This window comes from Pinus tabuliformis, chromosome 5_2 (genome assembly GCF_031772625.1).
Source record: "Pinus tabuliformis cultivar Carrire ecotype Pingquan chromosome 5_2, CPIR1, whole genome shotgun sequence".
In the NCBI taxonomy this organism is placed as follows: Eukaryota; Viridiplantae; Streptophyta; class Pinopsida; order Pinales; family Pinaceae; genus Pinus; species Pinus tabuliformis.
Window position 1 is genome coordinate 653,471,654 of NC_142306.1, and position 18,652 is coordinate 653,490,305.

Sequence of the window (18,652 nt, forward strand, 5' to 3'; positions counted from 1 at the left end):
AGCTGGCAATCTCTTAGGAAGACAGTTGTTGTCTTCCCATGAAACCCTAACTGTTTTCTAACTGGAAAGTTTTCTGGAGGAAAATGAGTTAGGAAGCACTACGCTGTAGGGACAGGCATGAGAGAGAGAGGAAAAAAAGAAAAAGAAAAAGGAGGCTAAGTCTGGTGATGACCAGATAGCCAAGCACGAAAGTGCCAGCAACTCGCTGAGGGCTGTGGTCCATCAAGAGCTAGGGGGGAGATTCTGGTCTCGAAAGACGAATCTCAAGGTTGGGTGGCAATCAGAAGTGGGAGAAACAGAGAAGGCCCAGCTTCTAGAGTACTTGTAAGTTGTAGCGGTACAGGTAAGTGAAGAAAACTCTTAACTATTCTGCAAGTAATTGGGGAGAATAATATTATTATATAAAATTACTTCACTGTAAAGTACCGTGTTAAGTTAACTACATTATAAGTACTATATTAGATTATTCTCACTATAGAAATCCCAAGAGTTACGAGCATTCAGTGTTTGTGTCATATGGGAGGGAAAGAAGCCAAATGAAACATAACCTGTCTTACGGTCAATATATGTTCTTTAAAAAATATAAGAAAAGAATAGCGGCAGAAAACACCAGAAACTCTCTAGAAGAGTGACCACTATTTTGGTAATGAAAAACAATTATAGCGGTCTGTTAGAATTAGATTGTCATAATTATAGGCGGCTATATAGCGAGGGTTTTATCTGACAAATAAAACTATGACATCTCTGGCACTTATGAATTACACGCTAGGAAATAATCAAGATTCTGTACAAAATTTAGAGGACTGAGAAGCAAGACAATATTACCAAATCCAATGCCATGAAATGATTGGGGAATACTAGCATCCATTGATTTTTCCTTAAAGAATAACTCAGACCTGGAGTAGAAATTACCATTCAGAGAGGAAAACCTTCATTATTAGGAACCGGCGAGGGTTAGTCTAGTGAGACTTTCCCCTCTGGTACCTTACATGAAAAGTCTATTTAAAGGGGGTAGCTGGGGTCTCAGGATAAGGGTCACAAGCGTGACAAGCAGTCAAACAGAGACAACCTGAGGAAAGGAAATGATAGCTGCTAGGGGACGACGTTCCACTCTCAAGTACTGAGATGAAACCTGAGTCTCAACTCGGAGACAACTTCCCTTTAAACAGTTAGACGACATTCATACTAGTAAATTATGAATTAAAGGAAGAACCCAATAAATTACATTGCTAAAACATCAGGCAGACTTCTAGTTGATAGCAAAACCATAACATTTCTGGGAACATAGTTAACCAATTCCATATAAAAAATTCGTAACAGCATCAACAGTTAGGTACGCAAACCAGAGTATAAAACCATTGAAAGAAAAGTATCGTGATATAATCAAGTTCCATCCAAACAGGACTGCCATGCATAGCCAATGTGGAAAACAAATAAAGTAGACAATAATTCCTGTTTAATTCTATATTGAAGCCAAGATATGAAATATGTCATGAGGTTGCCCTGAAATTCTTAAAGAGGGCCTGCTAGAAGTAGCAGATAATTTACATGCATGGCCGAATGGCTCAATAGAACAGAATGAGGAATTGAGAAGCCTCCTTCCCTTAAAGTTCTGTTATATAAACAAAAAAATATAGCCTTAACAGGAATAGCCACCAAGACCCCAACTGGGTTACCAAATAGTGAGCCATGCGAGCCATGGAAACCAAACTCTGACGAAAGGATCCACCGACTTTAGCCAGCCTTCTAACAAAGAAAAACAGCTAATAACAAGTAAAACATTTCTTTTCCATTCCAGTGAATACCTGGAAGGCATATCGGCCCGAGATTGTCTCACCATCTAGTGCCAACCGCAACTAGGTTATGGCCGGAAGAACCTCCAAACAAAGGACCATAGGGTTAAAAATTGTGGAAACCTGAGCATGAAACATGGCTAACCTATACGCTAAACAAAAAATGATGCAGAAGAGGAAAATAGGTAGTATAGGATGAAATCGTATGCAGTACCCAGTGGTGAAAACTCGGTAGCAGAGGGTAGCTTCAGAACCTCATGCGCCCTCTTCTCAGCAATCAAACCCTGGAACCGAGTCTGCCTAAGCCTGCAGCCGAGACAGGAGGCGGAGCGACTCTCCAGATCTTTCCATGCAAGAATGAGGCTATCTGCTGGCGCCAAGGGTAGAGTAAGTCGGCAGGTCCTTGTTACCGCCGTTGGATCAACGTTCGGGTCGTGGAGCCATTGATGCATGAGTAATCCCGAGGAGGTAGTTGCAGCCTGCCCACGCCACGTACCGGGCGGGACAGACAGTCAATGCACCTTTAGTAACCAACAATCACTCAAAACACGTAATCAAAGCTCAAACGACTATACATCGTTAATCTGAGAACACCAGTAGGGAGTACATGAATCAACGGATGGGATTCATGACAAATCTTCCGCAGGACAAGTCATATAGAGAACTCTGCATGGGAAACGATACGGCCTTATCCAAATAACCAAATGAAATTAAATGATGAGACCAGAAACTTACAGACCCCAAATGTTAGTAATCATGTGGGGCGTACTTGGAATCAAATGAGATGCATGAATATCAACTTTATAAAGTATGGAAACCACCTTGTAGCGAATCAATATAATGTGGGTATGGGTAAACTTTATATATATTAAAAAAAAAAATTGTCTCGGGGTACATGACAGGTGACCCTTGGAATTCCCAATTGACTCTTTCATTTCCCTCATGACTCTTCACATTACATAGTGACTATTCAAATTCCACTAATGACACTTGGAATTTCACTTACAATATATTTACAAATAATCACACAATTTCCACACATACCCATGTGAGACAAAATAAGCTTGAGTCAGCCTAACAAGACAACCATCATCACTCAGGTTCTTGGGGAAAGACCAAGTCGACAACATACTTTTGATGCTCTTTGGTAACAAACTGATACCAAGCTTGGTATTGTGCTATTGTGTCCCCGTACTATTTGGTGATGTCTTTCTCAAAACATACTCTTTCCTCCATGGATTCTAGGTATATGGTTTTGGAAACAATGTCAAGCTCATCTTGAAGCATGCGTAACATTGTTCTGAGTGTCACTGGAACACCAACGTACTTCTGCATGTTTTCTGCACTTGTCTGCAAGTCATCGTTGGTGGTGTCTTGCATCAATTGCTATATGTACCTGTCGACCTCCAACAAGACTTCGTTCTTCTTCATGGCTTGAGTGAGGGTTTCGATTGAAGGTGTCTTGTGTGTCCTCACTATGACATCCATACTCTTCAACAATCATCCATAGGAAGCCTCAATTTTGGTGATGAGCAGATGGATCTTCTCATAATTACATATCAACATCTGAAATCATGCTTCATGTAGCTCTGCCTGCAGCTTCATTATCTTCTAAAAGTAAAGTGGGGCTCCCTTGTACCTCATTGTCCATTCTAGTACATGCGTAATAGCAGCGTCGATGTCTTTGAGTGTTTGGGCTATCTTCATGCATTATTGTTGAAAACCATATAGATGGACAACCACCTTGTGCACGGTGAAAAATCTACCGTATAGTTTCCGCATGGTGTTCTCAAGATTCGATACTTCAGCAAGTATCACTTTTATCATCTCTGCCATAGCAGATCCTAGAGGTTGTTCTATTTTATGCCTGGCCTCTTGCAATTCCTTTCCCATATGATCATTCTCTGCTATCAAGAACTTGACCGTTGAGCTCGTGACATCGTCATAATCCTTAAAATAATCGACCATGGCAGCTGGATGTATTATAACATCTGACACAATCACCCTTTCCTCTATGTGTGTAGGTGATGTGTAATCATCCAAGAACTTCTTTCTTCATGCCTGTACAATCCTTTGTTGTGACTCATCAAATGATAGATTGTACACATCCATCATTGGATCATCATTAAGGAGAACAACCTCTCCTTGTTTGCTCGGGACTGGTTTTGATTCTGGAGGTGGGAGAGACTGTCGAGCGATCTCAGATGCCCTCATCATGTGTTTGGTGTCTTGGTCCTATGGCTCCTATTCCAACTCCATGTCCGTTGCTTCAATCATCTGCTCAATTTACTGAGCAAGTTGCCGAACCTGCACCTTCTCACCCTCTTCTCCATATGTTGGTTGCTCTGACTCCTCAACTTGTTTAGATGTAGTTTTCTTTGTCAACATGTCTTTCCATTCCTCTTGTTCTTATTTCTACTCCTCCATTTCTCTCCTCCTTAGCTCCTGCTCTTCTTTCAGCTTATTTTCCAGTTTCCTACAACTTTCTCTCTGCATCCTCTAATCTTTGCTTCTCTCTCTTCCTTTGTTCTACTCTCCTTTCACATTGTTGCCTTTCACCTCTATTTCCAAAAGTAATTTCTCAACAAGAGGGTCTTCTCTGAATTTGTAGCTTTGCTCGGCCTAAAGGTTCTCGACAATCTTTCTCTTGCCTTTTTCCTGTACCGATTTGTTGCTCACTGCTATTGTTGTTGTTGCTTCCTGTGGTGTTGTTGTCTGTAAAGTTTCTTTCTATTCTATAGCCATGCTGACCAGTTCATTAAGCGTAGAGAAATTGTAGAAATACCTCCAAGCATCTTCCTCTGGCCAATGACATGCCCTGTGGATCCATGGATAATACACCTTCGCACAGTGGTTCTTGCATCTGCAGTCCAGATCATACAGTTTGAAACTCTTGGTGATGAACTCAAACTTCATCAAGTTCTTGACCACAGCATCTGCATCCTTCAATATCTGGATCTCGTACAGTCCAATCCACAAAGGAAGAGCAAGCCATGGTGCCTTCTTGCTCTTGTGGAGTCCTGCTAATAACCTTGTGGAGATGTGATACACAACCTCTTGCATGACCAACTTATCCGTGGAAAACCATGGTAGCAGATGTGGAGGCTTTTCTCTGCCAAGCATCCTGATGAAGGTGCCATTGGGTGAGGCATACCAATCTGCAATGCTAAGCAATACCTCCATCGCTTCTTAAGACATGCAAGGTGGATCATGTTCCAATATCATCTTGTAAACCGGGGTAATGAAGTAGTCAGATATCCTCGCCATGACTCGTTCGTAGCTGCACTCAGAGAGAAACTTGCAATAGATGTTCACAACATCATCTAATGGTGTCCATGTCCAACCCACGCCAAGAAACTGCTGTTGGGCATAGATTGCATCATGAATGTATGCGGACATATAGAATCTGGCTTGCTCGTCCTTAGGTAGATTCCAAGCATTAGACACATGCACTTTCAGCGGAAGAGACAACATGTACAACCAGTTGAATTCCCTCCCTTCATTTTCCAACTTATCCAACACAACCACCCAACTTTGTGGAAAGGTCTCCATGCTCTCTTAACCCTACAAGCAGCATGGAAAGATGATCAAGAGTTGGTAGGCCTACCTAAGCAACTTAGTCTTGTAGACCTGATTGGATGTCAACCTGAACTTCGATGACTCTTTTACCCAATGCTTCATGATGTCACTAGTGTTCACATTGATGTTGGGAGTAAACAAGAGTGCATCCATGCTGTTCACCTATTGTGGTAAGTGATACATCTAATGATATTTTTCCATTCTGAAGGTGGCAAGTTGTGTTCCACTGACACTGCTCAATGTCATCATCTCGAGATCGGTATGTGATACAATCCAGTGAATGATGTTTGCACATGGGAAGGTGGGGCACCTGCTTGCAACCATGTACAAGCCTGACTTGTGGATGTTGACATAAACTTATCGATCTTCCATATCTTCCATGAAGATGCCTACAAATATGTCCTATACTTCTCCGATGTAATGTTCATGTCCTTCCCTATGAACAATTGTGGGTCTGCATAAACTAGAAAGTTCATTGACACTTGTTCAACTATATCTCCATTGTTTTTCCCTAGAGTATCTTTTCATCCAGCTCTCTTGGAAACCACGTTGCCTGTACTGCTGAGAAGTTGCTCAACAACTGATGTACCTGGAGACAGAGAGGACACTCACGGCATGCAAATGTTAGCTTAAAATAAAAAAATCACTTCAAGGACGGATCATGCAAAAAACTGTGCAAATGCTACGAAAGACTGCACAATTTAGACTTTTAGAGGTGAGGGACTGTCAGCTGGATCTGCGCATTGTGCAGTCCAATTGGCTTGCTGATGACTGGAATTGTGCAATGCGCAGTTCAATCTGGCTTTGACACTGGCTGGGACTACACATTGCACAATCCCAGTGGGCAAGACTCTGGAACTGTCTCCTGGAACTACGCAGTGCATAGCTAGAGCCAGTCACTGGAAGCATCTGTGTAATTCTTGGAGTCAAGGGAGAGCCTTGAGATCCAGAAATGTGCAGTGCATGCTGGGTAGAGCTAGATATGGGCCAAGGCAGCCCAGATATGCCCAAGGGAAACATGAAAATGAGTAGATCTGAATGCATGAGTGAAGGATGGTGCAGATCTAAGTGAATGGTGATGCAAGAAATCAAAACAAATGAAAGAATCATTCAAGCAGAGGAACAACAAAGCTTATGGGGAGAGTCATCGCAACAACTATCGTTAGTGCAAAAACTAGGTTATGCATGCGACACTTAGGAAAGGCAATTGAAAACTTAAAACAACACTTTTACAAGCTAAAACAAACCAAAACGCCAATGACCATTCAATAAAACAGGAAAAACAACACTCACACAAGCCAAAGAAACAAAAGCGACAGAAAAAGAAGCAAAAGAAAAGAAAAGCAAAACTTACCCGGAAAAGTTGTTCCGACTATGCCAAAGGTTCCTAGGTGCCTCAGAAATGCCAGAGATCTAAGATTGAATGTGAAAATGATCTCTGGCATCACCCATAAAATATGTTTGATTGATTTAGGGTTTATGACGTGAAGTCCAAAAATCTAGGAAAAAAAGACAGTTGCAGAAGTTTCTAAAATCAACTCAAGTGTAACTCCCACTGCTAAAAATAGATCGCTATCTTTTAGGGATGCTTTTTCTTTTTTCTTTTTTGGGAAGGGCTACCATGCATGAAAGGAGAAATTGCGTAGTTGTGGGGGGAATAGGCAACTTACCGATACATGCATTGCGCAGCAGTTGATGGAATGCTTCTACGCAATTCCTGGGCTAAGTGGATCTGGCTACCTCTCATGCTCTACGCAGTTTCCCAGCTAAAGACAAGTTCGCAGCTGGGTCTGCGCAATTCCTAAGTCGAAGCTCATTGCTCGGTAGAACTGCGCATTTGCCGAGAGCAAGGCTGGTTTCCCTCTAAGATTGTGCAGATTGCCAAGGAAGTGCAACAACCAGATTGTGACCAAACCACGGAGAGGTCAACTTGTGGTTAATCAGCAAAGCAAGTAGGCAAACAGAAACTGTAAAGAAAAAGATAAACTCAAATGAAAACACAAGTACCTTAACAGTGCAAGACAAGCTGCTAAAATTTTAATAAAGAGGCTACAACACCTCTATTTTCATTCATTATGAACGGCTTCACTCATAACTACCTCGAAAATGAATGGTTTCATGGCTTTACTCATAGTTGATATTATATGATCTAATGGATATTTAAGGACGGTATAAAATTCTTTTCATCCGGTTGATAATAAGTGTTTTCAACTGTTATGAGAGGGACACATACACAATAAAAGTCGAGGAATTAAACATCGATATCCGCCTTTATCAAATTGAACATTGTTATCTGCCTGTATCCCGTGCCTTGCATGTGTGGACAACATTCGTCAGCTGGAAAGTCAAAAGAGCCATCATCTGCGATTTGATTATGTGAAATCTGTTAAAAGATGCACGTATATTATGGAATTTTAGATAATCAACCATATCCTCGTTTTATCAATAATAGAAATAGCGTCCTTATCGTGGGAAACTTGCCGAATTCTGCATATCTCCCCATTGTCAAAGGTAATGATGGCAAGGCAACTAAATGTTGCATTGTAGTTAACATGGTTGGTACCTAGATTGTGAATATGTAGAAATATGGCCGCACATTCCTTGCCTGAACATTTAGGGATTCACACGGTTTTACAGGAGGAAAAATTCAGAAAGACATATAATAAATAGAAAGCAGCTCAAATTGACATTCATCTAAGAATATAACATCAAAGAAACCATGGGTAATTCTTAAAATTCTTAAAAGATGGACGAGTGGCTTAATATATGTTGTTTGGTGCTTGAGTGCATGATCAAGGCCTGCCATGATTTGAACGAACCAGTCATAATCATCTCAGTGGTTTTAGTAGTGTGATTTATGAAATAACAAAAGGGTACAATACAATGGTTTTTGGTCCATATCGCGGTTGGCCACAGATAGCGTTTTGTGATTTATAGAAAGTTATGATATTACTTTAGTTATTGTATTTTCTTTATTTAGTCAATATTTCTAAAAAAGATCTATCTTTATTCTAGATCTATCAAATGTATAGAGGGATTAATTTTTCTTTTCATTTTATGATAGTTTGTATATTAGAATATTTGAGTGAAAAAGAATTTGATCCTCTAGGTGCGTTTAGTAGATCCAGAGTATATGCTACTTTGTATATTACGGTATTTGAGTGAAAAAAATTTGATCCCTCTGGGTGGTTAGTAGATCCAAAGTAAAGATGGATCTATGCTGGTTTAATTCCCCTCCTTTAAATAAGTTACATTCCAAGTGAATACCATGGGTCAATACCATGTGCCATTTTTATTTTTATTAATATTAATATCAGAATTAATAATGTTTTTTTGAATGGTATTAATAATAATTTGGCCCATAAGCTTCAACTAAATAAAATTTTATTTTTGAGTGTTCATAAATATAAAGTGAATTATGGAGTAAATATAAAAAATTGTTATATTTATTTACCATACCTCTGGTTTATTTATATTTTTATTAATTTATCATACTTATTTTATAAATATGATATTTAGCCCATGGCATTAAAATGGTATTTGGCCTATTTGGCCCATAGGCTTCACCTAAATAAAACCTCTTTTTTGAGTCTCGTTAAATATAAAGAAGTTTATGGGCTAAATATAAAAATAGGTTTCATTTATTTACCATACCTCTAATTTATTTATATTTTTCTGATCTATTTATATTTTTATTTATTTACCATATATTGGAGTAAGTATAAAAAGAGGTTTTATTCATTTACCATACTTCTAGTGTATCTATATTTTTATTTATTTACCATACCTATTTTTTTAGTGTGCATAAACCTCTTTATATTTTAAATTTATATTTTGTTTATACATAATAATATTAGATTGATTTCTAAATAAGGTCCACATTAGATTAAAAATGTTAAATGTTAACATTATATGTTAAATGTTTACATTTACATTTACATGTTTATGCGAGATCACATTTACATTTACTTTTACGTTTACATGTTTATGTGAGATCTACCCCATATTGGGTTGTAAAGCATCTCTCGGCGCAATCAATACAAAAATACCTACTTCTTCACGTTTTGAGAAAAACAAATATTATCATCCACACCTTCCAAAACCTTACAAGCTTTTAAAACTTCTAATCCAACATTTTTTATTTTAGAAGAGAAAAGGGATTGTTTAGACTAGGTTTACCACTCTTTGAAAAAGTACAAAAATGGAAAAATGGCCTAGAAACAAAAAACAACGAGTGAGAAGCCTAAAAGAAAGACAACGAGTCAGAAGCCTAATAATGTAGGAAACTCTAATGCTATAGATCCCCACTGAATATATTCGGAACTAGATTATCAATGGTTTGGTTTAAAGGATTGAGAAATAAAGCTTTTCCCAAGGGTTGAGAAATAATGCTTTTCCAAAATTCAATGAAAGTACAAAGGATTTCTTTAATGGGAGAATGGTTTTTCTACTTGCGTTTCTCGTTAACAATCTGCCTACTCCTTTTATGTAAACACTCGGTATGCATTTTCAGCGTGACACATACATTTTTTTCAATACCTTATTTTTGTATATTATCACAACGTGAAACCTCCAATTAATCGCATGAATCGCATGAATTTTTCTTTATAGAACATGCATTTTTCATGACGCCCTATTTTCATGGGTTTTTCCTTTTCAGGTTGTACATTTTCACTGTGCGTGTGAATAATTCAACTCAAAAATTATGTTGAGATTTTCGGTTTTAATAAATTAGGCAAAAATCTCAGTAGGTGACAAGAATAAGATTGAGTTGCTATATTAACTCTATTTTGTTGGGAGAGAGTTAATGCATCCTATATTTGATGTAAGAAGATTTATGAGTCAGTTAGATTCTCTTAGCTATAAAACAGGTGTCCATACGGATTGGTTGGGGGGTGTGAGTGTTTGTAAGGAAATTGAATATCTTGTAATCTCTTGTTTGATAATAAAGATTGCTGATGCCTATGTTTGGTGGACGTAGCCCAGAATGGTTGGGTGAACCACGTTAAAACACTTGTGTCTTTTGTGATGTGTTTATATGCTATTGCTTGTCTTTTATTGAGCTGCACATTGATTGCTCTAACAAGTGGTATCAGAGCATGTTGGAGGCGTGGCGCAGCGGAGGAGTGGCGTAATCTGTTTGAGCGTTGCTTGGTGCTGCGTTGGACTGTGGCTGTGGAAATGGCATATGCCAATTTACCTGCGCGCTAAATGTACCTGCATATGCGGTGGACCTGCGTGGCGGTGGTCTGGTATCACGTGGATTTGAATGTTGAACACATTAATACGGTGGGATTAAACATTGCTGCGTGGACCTGCTGCGTGGAAGGATTAAAACCATAAGTGACAGCGTGTAACATGGCTTTCTATGAACTGCGCTTCCAAAATACTGTGCGTGTGTCTGCGTATGCCAGCGCAAATGATGTTAGCGTGGCTGTCTATGAACTGCGCTCCCACAAATCAATAAGAGAACATCGAACGCATATCTAAGAGAACCGGAACGCATCTTTACGCACGCCATCAGTTCTCAAAACTGTTGAAATAACTCGTGAAACTCCACGTGACATACAACTGCTGCGGAGGGTGCGTGTTGATTGCCAGAACACGCAGAAAAACTACTGAGTAGCGTATTTTTTGTTCTGAGTTTTTTGTTTGCGATTGGCGTAGACTATGGAAAAACAAGCGCGCCAATAATCAGAATGGCGCGGATCTGAAATTGTTAAGCGCGCCAGTGCACCCAAATCCTGATTAGCGCGGATCCGAAGGGGATAGATGCGCCAATTTTGTCACTTCACGCGTTTTTGTTGCCAACGCGGTTTTTTTGGAGTTACGAGAGCGCCAACGCGCCAACGATTGCGTTGGTAAAAAATTGCAATTGTTTTTTGGGTTTTTTATTGTAATTCGCACAGCAAATTTTTTTTTTTTTTAAAGCAAAGGCAGTATAATATAAGGCATAGGCGGTTTGTATATATTAACTTCTTTTATTTAAAAGTTGGATTTGGAGATTGTTTGTTTTAAACAAAATGGCGAAAACTCAGAGTGCCCGGTTTGAAATCGAGAAGTTTAACGGCAAAAACAATTTCGAGATCTGGAAGGTAAAGATGCATGTGATCTCCTGGTACAGCAAGGCGTGGCAAAGGCGTTGTCAGTTAGATTCTCTTAGCTATAAAACAGGTGTCCATACGGATTGGTTGCGGGGTGTGAGAGTTTGTAAGGAAATTGAATATCTTGTAATCTCCTGTTTGATAATAAAGATTGCCGATGCCTATTTTTGGTGGACGTAGCCCAGAATGGTTGGGTGAACCACGTTAAAACTCCTGTGTCTTTTGTGATGTGTTTATATGCTGTTGCTTGTCTTTTATTGAGCTGCGCACTGATTGCTCTAACAAATTATATGTTTCATAAGCTTATATATTCTTAATATCATCGTACTAATATCATCATCATCATCACCATTTATACAATGTCACAATGTCATCAATTTCACTATTGTGTGCTCATTTCCATGAAACTAACATGCATTTTAATGATATCAGTGTTAGCAATTTGATCGCTTTGTTTACAAGGTAGCTTTTAACCTTTATGCACAACAAAAGTCTTATTTTTTGAAAATGCACACTATTTCCTCTAAAATGTAAGTTTGAGTTATAAAAAATCATATTTTTTATTGTAGAATAAGGAGTTGGATATCAATATAATGACAATTTTTACTTATTTATAATCAATCAAATATGATAAAACATTAATCTTATAAATTGGATAATTAATGAGATATAAATGGAAATTTTTATGGGAGAAAATCACAAAACTTCTTTATATGGAAAAATGTTGCAGACACTAACCAACTATTACATCAATTTATAGGCACCAACCTATAGAAGACACCAATCCCCTCTAGTGCATTGTAAGAACAAATCTACATAAGACACCAATTCTCTATCCTACTTTGTAGGAACCAACCTACAAGAGACAACAATCTTGTATGCTACTTTGTAGACGCGAATCCCCTTTTCTCTCTGAACATCAACTTTTCTCTAGGAATTTCATTCTTTTCACCACATAGATCCCTTAGTTAAAGCACTAGCTCCCCCCAACCAAACCTTTTTTTTCTTAGCCATTTACTCTCTCAATATATTCTCCATTAAATGATGTTCTTCCGTTTTGAACACCTCCTATGATGATACTCACTATAGTGCACCTCTTACCACTAGAAGGCCTCTTTTGGATATTTCAATTTATAGATGCTTCCTTCATCCCTAATTCAATTAAGTTGGCACTTTTTCCAATGAATACTAGATCTATGCCACTTCCTATTCTTATGAGAATATTTTATTATTATTTCAAATCTCCTTTTGGTCCAATCTCTTTCAATGGTTTGGACAAGTTCTATGCAAACAAATTTTTCTTTCATTAAGCTTCATATTGAGACCTCAAAAACCTAGTCTACTAGAACTATTCAACCACCACATTTGAAATTTATCGACAGTTTGGGAAATACTTGGAAACAATTTATTACTAAAAATTCTTACGAAATCAATTTTTCTTTGGACCTATGATGGCAACCTCTTTCTATCAAGGGATGACCATCTTTCTATCCTATGGGACTATCATTTGATGAGTATCGTATTATTAGACAATTGGGAGAAAACACCCACAGATATACCATTCAACACCTAGATGCTATGTTGGATTAACAATTATACTAACAATGGGCAGGGGTGCATGGGCGGGAAATCGATATAATACAATTTTACACTAGCTAAAACATTCAATCACAGAACAATACACAAGTCACATGAGAGCATTGAACTCGATATATAAGTGGAAGCCCATATAGGAGAAAACCACAAATTTTCTTTTAATTATTTTATTGAAGTAAGAGACAACCTACTATTATAATATTTGTAGGCTCCAACATAGAGTAGACACCAATCCCCTCAGTTTTGCAAGAATCAACTTGTAGGAGTTACCAATTTCCTCATATTTGCAAGCACCAACTTGCAGAAGACACCAATCCCATTTGGATTTGATGATCCAATTCCTTTTACCTTCTAGATCTTTATTTCATCACATTTTCAAATTGAACTTAGAGGCACTTTCTTCAATTCTTGGACAGACAAATAAACTTTAATTAATATTTCGTTTCCTGCTTTTCTTTCTCTCGAGCAACCTTCTCTTTATAGTTTACTAGCAGTCTTCTACCATGCTATACAACACAACATTATTCTCTACGCACTCTCTACTAGCCCAGATCCTACACTTCCCAACTACACAGACTTTGCTTACACATGTTTCCTCAGATCTACCAATGCAATATTTATGTGCTTTCTATTCCGTCTGTTACCATACCATATCACTATAGATCTCCACTACCCTAGCATAGTTTTAACATCCCCTTTCATGCTTATGCTTTTCTTACGCATGTGCTCTCCTCACTTATACCTCCTAATGACATACATGCTCTATCATATACTCTGATCACACGGTCCTTTAACTTCCTATTTTTATTTATAAATTTTTGCTTGCTCGTTTCTCCATTTGGATCTTTCTCAGTGCCTTTTCCTTCATGGGTAGTTCTTCTCTTAATTCTATGGGATGGAGCATCGCAACCGAGTCCCCAATGGAAGCTTGATTTCTAGAACTATGACCTTACTTATGAAAATTTGATATCTCAATGTTTCAAGATCTAGTAGACATACCTTCAACTAACATGAATCCTACCCATATGCAGTTGATGAATAGTTTCTTGTTAGATAGGAACTTTTCCCATTGATTCAGTCCACTATTGTTCTTTTTGACACTTCAGTGTTCTGATCACCCACAGCTTGAAACAAGATCTACAATTGTTGTGAATGTTGTTGTCATGTAGTTTATGTTTTCCAATGGAAAAAAGACACATGTTCCCATCATGTACAAAATATGTTCCCATCCTATAACCATGTACCATGGAACCATGTCAAATATGAAACTTCGGGCATTGGGAATCATCCATTTCCATTGGTCTTCACTTTCTAACTCTCTTGAGCTATAATATGTCACGAAAAAAACGTATTTAACACAGAAAAATCTTACCAGGCAAGGTCCTAGCATAGATCTTGAGGCCTCTGAGTCTACTGCATCATGCCACTTTGCACCAATGACCATGCACCACATGTCCTTCTCCCATGTATCTTCTCATGTGACCTACCACATGTCACCTACAAAACATTCAGTTAACTTGTTGAAGATGCCAAATCAACCTACCATGTGTCTCCACTTGATATTCCCACATTATTTTTCCTCCCATCTAGTCTCCATGCCATATATTCCATCTTCTCTTCCACATCACCGTGGGATATTGGATATTATGAGGTCAGAGAGTCTCAACACCTTTAAACAAAGTTAACACTCTACAGACCAATATTCGCATAGCCTTCGGGAGCTTCACTTATTGACCCTCTAAGAACAATAAAAATATTCAAGGGATATCTCCTTCTTAGCCTTATTGGCTTGCTCGAACTTCTCAGCCTCCTCGACCTTCGACCTTCCAGGTGTTGGCCTTATCTATATTCTTAGCCTTCTACTTGTTTCCTTCTCACACTTGAACTAGTTTGAACCTCTAGCCTTGACATCATTGTTAACCATTAGGGGAATTTTCAAGTCTAAAATGGGCCTCTTAAGGAAAATAATAAAATAATAGTCAAAGGAATGAAATAATATTTATGAATTTTTAAAGAAGAAAAGGAAACTAGATTTTTTTTATTGAATTTTTTACTTATCTCCTTATAGGTTTACTCAAATGTCAAGTGTAGAAACTTAAAGGATGCATAACTAAATTCCACATCCAACGAATACCCACTCTGCATACTTCTGAGTACACCCACATAAAAAAAATTGATAATACATGAGAAATGCATGGAGAACACATTATTTTATGTATTATCTATGTCATGAGTAATATATTTCTTCTCAAGTTCATTTACTTTTATTGGTTCATAACAGATAAGACCTTCTTACATTAGGAATCCACCTAGTCCTTCCTTATAGGCATTTGTACAAACTAGGAAATCCTTCTCTGGATCAACTATTCTTAAGATAGGTGTGTGTGTGAGGGTAAGTGCTTGAGTTGTTCAAATCTAGCTATGCAATCTGATGTCATTTGGAATTTAATACCTCTCTTTTGTGAATTTGTCATTGGATACCCACTTTTTTGATAAATATCGAATGAACTACTGGTAATATCCAATCAATCCCATGAAATATCTAACTTTTGTAACATTTCGGGGAGTATGCCACTCAATCATGGCCTTTACCTTCTTGGGATCCACTTCCACTGCTTCTCTAGAAATGGTAAGTCGCAAGTACTTGTGATTAGAATAAGTTACATTTGATGAGTTTGGGATAGATCTTGTGCTCCCCCATCAACTACAATACCACTTTTATATGTAACTTTTCATAATCTTCTCTAGTTTTCAAGTAGACCAAGATGTCATCCATGAAAAATAACACAAAAGTTTCTAAATGTGGGCCGAGGACTTTATTCATCAGAACAATAGATGTTTCTAATACATTTTTCAGCCCAAATGGTGCCACCACAAACTAATAGTGTCCATATCTATTTATGAAGGTTGTCTTATGGATTTCTTCCACCTTAATCCAAATATGATGGTAGCCCAACCTCAAATTTGTTTTCAAGAATATTGCAACCCCTCTCATGTGATCAAACAAATAATCATTTCTAGGCTATGGGTACTTGTTCTTCATTATATCCTTATTCAATTTCTAGTAGTCAATGCATAACTACAACTGGCATCATTCTTCTTCACGAATAGCACTGGGGCTCCCAAGGGTGACAAATTGGGTTTGATATAACCTTGGTCCAACATTTCCTTCAACTGTAATTTTAGCTCCCCTGGTTTTAGAGTGCTCATAAAATATGAGGATTTTGATACTAGCAATGATCTTATAAGCAATTTGATAGAGAAGGCAATTTCTCTCTTGGGCGGTAATCTCGGTATTTCCTCTAGAAACACATTATTGGAATGCCTTAACATAGGGTTGATGAGCCTCCAAATTAGACACAAATTAAGGGCCATCTAACCATTCTTAGGCACATAAAGGCTATATTAAATCTCTCCTTCTACACTTGTTATTTTCTTTTTTGCTTTAATATGTTCTTAGGAAGGTTTAGAAATAATTGCATATTATGTGCCTAATATTATTTATTTTTGCAGAATATTGAGAGAATATTGAGTAAATTTTGAATGAGATAATATAGGGACTTTCTCCCTACTACAAGATGGACCAATATTGGATAATAAATGAACAATATATTATGAAATTATTGAACAAATTCTGGAGCTCCACTGATTGATAAAATATAGGAATGTGTTCCTTGCCATTAAATGAAGATTCCTAGTGTTGCGAACCAAATCCACTTTTTGAGGGATTTTAGAGGGTAACGTTTCCTCCTTTCAAGGAGCATGATTCCCCGTATATTTTTATAAGTACCAATTCGAATTTTCCTCTAGGGGCACGTATTTCTTAGTCTTCGTGTCGAGAAAACTTGTTATTTAGCAGCCGCACTTTCATTTCTAGCAGGGATGTACTTGGAGTGATTCAAATAATGAAGTTTTGTGTCATTTTTATTTTTTAAAGTTTGGTTTCCTTCATAAGACTCTGAGTATCCTTTGTCTTGTCCATCCCAGAAGCCTCATATCCCTTTTGTACAATTTCTTTATCTTCTTTGAATGCTTTCACTTGTATCTCTTATCTCTGCATTTACTATTCATTATGTAGGTCATATTGGTTAAATGATTGAAGTGAGTTTTTTCGTAGGTTATTTAAAAATTCACAAGCATTATTAATCTTTAGAATAGCTTTGAAAATTCATATTCATCATTGAGCTACTTGTATTGGTTTGTTAGTTCACAAATCTAGAATTTCCAGAAGTCTCTTGTAGCAAAATTGTAGTAATTTTCTGCTATTTTTTAGAATATGTTAATGAGCTTCATTTGATTTTATTCCACTTGTCTTTAGTCATAATTAATAACAAAATTTACCCAATAGAATTTTCACTTGATCAGGTTAGGCATTTAATAGGTTAACTAGCTCACTAATTCATGAATTTTTCAGTTTTTAGAGTAGTAATTTTCCGCTATTTTTTCATCACGTGTTAACGTTGGTATTTTTGAGTGATTCCAATTGGAATGGAGTCCTAGGAAAACCTACTTAATAATAATAAAAAATCTCATCTTGTTTGCTTTTTATTTTCTTGGGCATTTGACAAGTTATCTCGAAAATTAGTAGTCTTGTAGTAGTCTTGTAGCATCCTATAGCACCATGTAAACTTGGCTAGATTTGCTCCAAAAGCTTGGTTTTTATCCATTAGGCTTGAATAATTACCTCTAGACTCTAAATCCATGATTGTGGAAAACCCAAGGCCATTTTGAACTTTCATTTTTCTCACTGCAAACACAATTATGTAGTTAAGGTTAGCTGACATATTTCTAAATTGAATGTTAATGATGATCATATTATGAAATGCATATGAACTTTGTTACTCCAACTAAGTACCTTCGAACATGGTGATTAATAGGGTAATTTTCCAATGCAAAGTAGATTAGACCTATTTATTTGAATTTACGTTCTTAGGATTTAAACTATAAATTGCTTTTCTTGAATACGATTAGTTTCTTTTCAAGGGAACTTTTCACATTATGCAATTAGACTAATGATTCACATTGTCGCAAGTAGCACAAGATTTACATTATGCAAATAGACAAGTACTTTTGATTCTTGCAATTAGCATAACCTTTACATTCCTGCAACTATGGTTAGCACTTACATTTGAGCAAGCATCATTTCCATTTCTTGCAAATAGAGCAGCATTTCCATTTCTACAATTAGCTTAGGCTTTTATTTTATGACATTCACTTCATTGCATCAAATAAATGAAAGGACATATTGTATGATGCACATATAGTGTCGACATATCTTAAGTTTGTACGAATCCCGAGTTCATAATTTAAGGTGGTAGCCTTGAGAATTCACAACATTCCTGTTGCAATACTGGGGCTCATCACTTTTTTGCGTCGTTGCTGGGGAGGTGTCAAAATATGCATTGTTTTCTTCCCTAGTTGATCTATTTCTGCAAAAACAAAAAAAATTGCATTAGGAATATTTCATTTCGGAAAATTGCATTGCAGTAGCATTCTTATTCATTTTTTTATTATAAAAACATAATAAATTACTTCTCCAACACCAAACCCCCTCATTTGACCATGTGGTGTGCCAATAAG